A 7438-nucleotide genomic window follows, 5' to 3' on the forward strand; every position below is an offset into this window, starting at 1 on the left:
CTACAGACTAACTTCTGTAGAGTTTCCTAAAATCTTACGATCAGCTTTGACCAGGTTTTCCACAAAATGGCAAATTTGATCAGCTTATCACTAGTGGTAAGTATACATAGGAATTCTATTTTAGGCTATGTCTTGGAGGTCTTGCAAATTATGCTAAATGGCCTCAGCTGTCTTAATGTTTTCCAGGGTAAAGAACCATTAGAATGCTTCTCTTCCTTCAAAATGCAGCGTTGCATGTATCGGTGACATAGGTAATGGCAACAGTATTCCTGTTGCAATCCTGAGTCTCTAAAATAGCAGTTAGGCTTTGCACATCATGTAAACCATTATAGGGGGAAGCGGGGGATGAGACATGATGCCACCTTCCTTAGCATATCTAGTGCCTTTAGACTTGATTCAGAATAGGCTGAAACAAAAGGGTTTTAGGGTAGTCATAGGCTCCCCAGCTAAGCAGAGGCTTGTAACATCAGGAGAGCTGCATTTCTGCTCCCAAGTAGAGGGATGTGTAGGGGGAGGCTGGTGTAATGGGGCTGAGCTGAAGCAAAAAGAAGCTGTACCTGGTGTTCTTATGTCCTTATTATGACACACCTTTGTCCTGCTCTATAGAATCCATTATATTAGGGGTGAAAGTCAGAGCAACTTCCAGAACCAAATCAACCCTGGGAGGCCTTAAACCAGTGATTTTCAATCAGGGTGCTGTAGCTACAGTCCTGGATCAGGACCCCATTTGTGCTAACAGTGGCTCTGGCCCAGAACATAAAGTCAGTCTCTTCCCCAAAGAGTGTTAAAATCAAAGCTTAAAACAAAATACAGCAGATGGCTATAGGCAAACAGGGGGCAAAACAATGTGACAGTCATGGTCAGTAGGGTAAGTAGTGGTTTTGGCATAGCAGAGGGCCTGCATGTATGGCTGTTTGTAGACATACTCACTGTTTTCTAAATTGTGTTAACTGCTTCACACCATACAGTTTGAATCAAATTTCAATTCTAATAGATCATCAATTCTAACAGATCATCAGGAATGCATGGCCACAGGGCCCAGGCAGGGGGTGGAATGGGGCCAGGGGCAGCTTGTCTGGGGGTGGGAGACTCTCTCTCTGTGCAGCTGTGCACACTCCTGGGGGAGTAGGGGGGGATGTGCCCCCCAGATTTGTGTGCGGGTTAGGTGTGGGCTACCAGCTGCAGGCTTGGGCTCTCCTCTCTGCTGCCCTCTCCCTGGGGTCTCTGCAGCCCAGCAGACAGGATCCAGCATGGCAAGGAAGAGTGAGGCTTGGTGGGGAAGGTTGGTGTTGCCACTGCCAGCCCCGTGACACCCTTGCAAGGTGCCCCCTGTCCACCCAGCAGCAGCAGGGGTGGCGGTGTGGTGTTGTGCCCCTTACCACTGCCTGGTATTTAGAATTTATTTTATTATAGTGACTGAGGCACTGGTAGGCTTCCAAATTGCTTTAAAATTGTAAATATATCAATAAAACATTGTGCTCCATTGATACCAAAATTTATATAGTGGTGCTTCATTTTAATCAAAGATTTTGGGGTTTTTAATCAGAGAATTTGTGATTTTTAAACAGAGAAAACTAGGATCCCTGATGATCATTGAGCATCAGGAAGGTTTTTGTGCATTTTTAGTGGTGGCACAGGGCTGCAGTCACAAACCACTCACAATTAGGGGCACAAAACTGCACTCACTTGCTATACCTGGTGGTAGGCATGAGCATAGGTGCCAACTCTGTGGGTGTTCTGGCGCTCAAGCACCCACTGAAAAAAATTAGTGAGTGCTCACCACAAGCCACAGCTGAAGGCTGCTTGCAGACATTAAGAAACAAACAAACCGCTCTTCACTGGAAGAGCAGTGTGTTACTTCAACCTGGCTCTGCAGCGTCTGTAAAAAATGATTGCTTCAGCGAGGCTTTTTGGCACTTTTAGCTAAATGTGATTCAATCAGCTATTAGATAAAAGTGTCAAAAATGCCCCACTAAATCACCTAATCTTTATAGATGCTGCAGAGCCAGGTTGAAGTAACATGATGCCTCTTCTGGGCATGCGCAGGGAATGTGCTGGGTTTAAAATAAAGCACTATTGGGCGGGGGTCAGAAAGCGACCACTGGAAAAAACCAAAGTTGGTGCCTATGGGCATGAGCAACAGCAAGCCCTAAGTACCTGCCATGTATACATGTTAATTAATACAGTTAAAATTGCCTAGTTTGGACTGCCCTAGTCTGCATTAATTATAATCCTCATTCACTGAGGATTAATTAATTTGGACTGGAACCAATTTTAATTCGGACTACAGACGTCCGTGTATGTAGTGATGGTTGTAGTCTGGATTAATTTAGAAAAATGTAACATCTATAAACAGCCTATGTGACTGGTAGTGCATGAGTGTATATTTGGCATGAGAGCATAGGAAATGATGAGGTGAGAAAGAAGATAGCTCTGTGACTGTTCAATGCACCAGGTAGACACTTTTTTGGGGGTGGGCTGGGGTGGTGAACTAAGCGCTGCCTAGCACTTTTGCATTCAAAATATGGCTCTCATTGACTTCACCTGCAGCTGTTAGCATCTGGCTCTTTTGCAAATCAGACTTCAGTATCTCAAGACAATTAGTCAGATAAAGAAGAATGCTCAAGTAGTGGCCACTTGTGAAAATTTTGGTTTAAGTGACCCCCCCAGCATCCTGAAGTATCTCTGTGGCAGAGGCCAGGAGAGACTCAGACCTTCCAGGTTTTTAACTGTGAGACCATCCTTTTCTCTTACCTGTCCCTGCTTCATTCACTCTGCTCCCTCCAGCTTGTTCAACAAATGAAGCAGATGCTCTATAGAGAGTCATGGCACAACCTTGATTTCCTCCCCCTCCTTCTCTCCACAATTATATCTATTTGGTGCCCTGAGTGAGGCAATGATCCTACAGAAAAGATTGTGATCATGCAATTGAACACTGTATCACAGTGCAAATGATCACAGAGATAAACTAATGAGCTTGCAAGGTAGTGTTGTTTAGTAGAATATGTGCAATGGGATAACAAACATGCCTTCTGCTATTGCTTGTTAGAGTGACTCCCGCACTTAGACTTTAGGCTTTGAAGCATCTTGTATCACATGTGCACCACAACACATAATTTGCTGGATAGCTTTGGTTAGATTTTGGAGATGATTTAGAAATTTCTGACAGTCTTCCCTGCCCACACTCGTTTTCCAGAAGACAGAACAATCTGCTGCCCATGCATGTCAAATCTTTGGATGAGCTAATACAAAATACTTCTGCTGCTCTCATTTCCACGTGTGTGTGTTTTTCCTGGCCCAGAGTCAGTGACCTAATTTTTTTCTCTCTCTGAGATAGTTTACTTTCTCTAAGCTAGTGGTGGCTAATGTGCTGCATGGCTGCCTTAAGTGGCATGGGCAGTCTGTAAGTGTGGCATGTGGCAGATCCGAGAGGGTGCAAGCAGTACAGCTGCAGATAGGGCAGGAAGCAGAAGGCAGAGCAAGAGATCAGGCAGGGAATGCAAGGCAGGAATCAGAAGGCAGAGGAGGAGGTCAGGCATGGAGCACAAAGAGGGAAGCAGAAAGCAAAGTTTAGGCAGAGGAGGGGGATCAGAGTGACACTCAGGGAAGATGCAAGGCTAATTTGTGGCACATCTGCCCAAAAGGTTTGTCCCACTACTATCTGGGTGAGCCTACATTCATTAATGCACTGTAGTTACTAAGCATTAATTTAGTACTTGGATAACCAAATACTAAGTCAATGTGCAGTAACTCTGGCACATTCATTTTTTTCAAACACTAACTGCACAACAGCTTAATACTACGGTGCAGTAGCATATTAGCACAGGTTTGCCCGGCACACTACTGCACAGCGTTATTCAGCTACTGCAAAGTTAGCATCTCATGTAGATGCACCCTCTGTGTCCTTTTACCCTTCCTTGAACTTTTTGCCTCTTACATACTTTTTGCCTTTAGAAAGGTGAACTGAATGTCAATATCCATCAGTTCTAGTGGTAGAGCTTTCACTGGTTGAGGAGTGGAAACAAAGCTGGGGATCAAGGGCACATCTTCTAAATTAGGCCATAGTCCTTTAACTACGTCTATGTGGAGGGGCTCCTCATTCATGTGGAACCCCAATTAAATCATTTAATATATGCAGAAGGATCTCTGGGAATCTACTAGGGAAGCAGCTTAAAAAGAAGTACATCACTCTTTACATGGGTTAAAATAGGGGTGGCACCTGCTCCAGTTAGTTTGGGGTGGACACAGCATGCAGTACAGGTCCTGGATTGGTTAGAGCAGCTGCCACATGCAGCACAGTCATGGGTACTAGGTCTGGCATGAGGGACTTGTGGAGCACTCCTCTCCCGCCATGCTAGAGCCAATGCATGCTCTACTGCAACAAACATGGCACCTGCTTTGGGACCTGCACTGCACGTGGCGCTCACCTGTGACCAGCCAGGAGTGGGCACTGCATACAGCACAATTCCTGCCTGGCCAGCATGTGCCGTGGGTGCTAGATCTGACATGTGACAAGTGGAGAGTGAACAGGCCCCATGCAGGCACTGGGGCCAGATGATGTGACTATGTGGGCCAGATCTGAACTATTGGGCATATCTTTGATACCCCAGGTTAAAGGGAGGGGTACGCTGAAACAGAACCTGATTTTTTTGCTCTTTCAAAATACAAGGTCCTAATAAAAACTTCTCTGATGAGGTAGAAGTGCGCTGTGTTTGAGATTGGGGTTTTTCTCACTTTTTTTAAAGCAAAGCTAACACTTTTCTTATTATTGTTAAATTCCAGAACTAGTATGTACATGTTTCCCAACCCAAACAGAGACATGCTTAGGCCAGTTAAAAACACAATGAGTAGATATCACAGTTTCTCTGACCTATTTTTATTCTCTGTTCTATTCCAATACACATCTGAGCATAGCAAAAGGTGAGAACAGGCTTTTGAACTGTCTTATTTGCTTCTTTTTGTACAGCACATAGCACAACAGGGTCCAATGACTGGAGCTCTTGAGTGCTGGAGTAACAGGAATAATTGGTAAATAAAGTGTTGTTAAATATCCTAATAGGAATCTGCATATTTTATTTATCTGGACATTACTCATGAGTCCATTATAGCTCAGTCTTGCTTGAAGTTAGTATGGCCATTATAATCACTATTTTCTGGAGCAATTACATCTTGGAGATTTAAAAAAAGTCTCTAAATTGTGCATAAGCATTCAGAGTTTTAACCTGGGAGCCAGTTTTAGTTTAACGAGTCTCCAAATAAAGTGACTTAGTTCATTTATTTTCTATATAAATAGAAAACCAAAATGTTTGTTTGCATTGAGACAAGCCCCACATGCATTAGTTGGCAGTCCTTTGAACTGTACAAGCTGTAAAGCTGCATATTTAGACTCCTGATAGAATGACCTCTTTAGAAAAGGCCAACTTGCTCCAAACACCTTCCTGTGTAAAAGAGCAAAGAAGGAATGTTTGCTAAACATGCTTTACAGCTGCTTGTTCTCAGACCTTTCAGTCAGTCTGGTGTTGTACAGCTCAAAATCGGCAATAACTCCACTACATGATCTTTGAGATGGTGCTAGGTTCAGGGCTGATACTTATTTATTGGCCTATTAGGGGGCCTGTTGGGAGGAGAGCAGGAGAAGGGAAGAGTTGGGCAGTAGCTTGCTCTTAAAATCATGGCCTGGCAGAAATTATTCAGGTGTCTTACCAAAAGAGCAGTAATAGGTTTCTTTTCCCTTGCTGTTTTATTTCAGGAAGCTCTGTAGGACCAGTTAAGAATCAAGGCATTCCTGTCTCCCAGTACTGTGCTCACAGCATTAGATCATTCCTTTCTCCGTCACTAGAGGAAGTTGGAGAAAGGGCTGAATTACTTTCATGACAAATAAAACTCCAGGAGCCTTCTGTTTTTGCTTTCTTTTTGAAAGATGAAATGAGTCAGAGTATACGCACAACGCTTTCTCACATTACTTACAGAACAAAAAGTAACTAAGTCGCTTGTTTTTACTTCAGGACTTCTTGATTCCTATCACAATATTAATTTCATTAAGCAGTAAGATGAGAGAGAGCTTGAATTATTGTGCAGTAATTTGCTGAAGTGGATTCACAGGCATATTTCCCAAGACTGGTTGCTACCAGCACACCACCTTTTCATGAATTATTCCACTAGTATTCTAGCCCTGAAATGTCTTGTGGAATTTAAAACCTTTATTTACTCTTGACTGAATAAAGTAGCCTCAGATGGGTTAGAATGAAGTTCTGGCTCTATCAGCTCAGCAGCTGGAAGCTCTTCGTGCAAACTTATTAAGGCAGTCTCTGCTCTCAGCCTTCTTTCTTTGCTTATTTATACTGGTAGCTGCTGCTGTCCCCAGGACCCTTTTTAGAGCCAGTGGGAGAGGGTCTATGCAACTACAGCAAGAAAGCTCCAGTAATCTCTGACTGCTGAAAGACTGTGCAATATATATACATAACCTTGGCATGAGCAGTAAGACAACTACTGAGTCTAACATTTGATACATCTGGAGTTTCTCCAGTAGTTATGCTCCCTAGTGTGCAGCAGAAGCCATAGCTGGGCTGAAAGTTAGGGTTTCCCAGTCATGTCATTCATCTTGGGCTAATCTCCAGTTCTCCCATGTTGAAGTGTGAGTGAGTGAGGAACCAAACTTTCCTGGTTGAGGGTGTCTAGCCATGAAATGAACTTTTAGTGACAATAAGGTGATCATACACAATCTTCTTCTGTGAAAAATCCTTTCCATCATAAGCTTGACACCCACAACAGTGTTACTCATTCCAACCCAAGTTGCACTTCCAAAAAAAGCCCAGCATATTTCTGAGTATGCCAGAGCATATTCTTTATATCCAGATTTTGATATCCTTATTCCTGTTTAATTGCACCTTTTTACCCCAGTTAGTCTTATTGACTTTGCTGGGGCTATCTGGGCACATCTATATGTGCTATTAAGGTGCAGCAATAAAGTCTGGCACATATTGTAAAATCAGCATGTTGAGCTGAGTTGGAGCAGGTGCGGCTGGCAGAGGACCTGGGGGGGTCAGCTTGCCAGCCCAGGACAGCTCTAACCCAGTTCAGTGTGCTGCAGGAGGGGTGAGAGGAGGTGGGGAGAGGGGGCTGGCTGGGACACAAGAGTGCTTGAGAGCAGGACTAGTGAGCAGGCATCTCCTGCACTAAAGCATCCTCATGCCCCAGCCAGCCCTGTCAGCATCTACACGTGTTTCTGTGGAGTAAAAAACAGGATAGGACGTGAGTTAATTCATCTACTCTGTCCTAATGGTGCTGTACATGTAGATGCTGAGATGTTTACTGTGGAGCTAATTAGGCAACTCCACAGTAAACTTCTCATATTTCATAGACATTAGGGCTGGAAGGGACCTCGGGAGATCATCGAGTCCAGCCCCCTGCCCAAAGGGCAGGAAGTCAGCTGGGGTCA

The 7438-nt window shown here is 44.0% G+C and overlaps 1 long non-coding RNA gene across 1 annotated transcript in view; it reads right to left on the reverse strand.

Moving 5' to 3' along the window:
* Positions 1 to 908: 908 nt before the first annotated feature.
* The window catches only part of LOC109316083, a 13178-nt gene continuing 6648 nt past the window's right edge, over positions 909 to 7438 (reverse strand). The window contains exon 3 of the long non-coding RNA XR_002102673.1: positions 909 to 987. This is a non-coding gene — a long non-coding RNA (uncharacterized LOC109316083). The remainder of the gene's footprint in view (positions 988 to 7438) is intronic.

The sequence above is a fragment of the Crocodylus porosus genome, unplaced genomic scaffold (assembly GCF_001723895.1).
Source record: "Crocodylus porosus isolate Cpor-Errol unplaced genomic scaffold, CroPor_comp1, whole genome shotgun sequence".
NCBI classification, from domain to species: Eukaryota; Metazoa; Chordata; order Crocodylia; family Crocodylidae; genus Crocodylus; species Crocodylus porosus.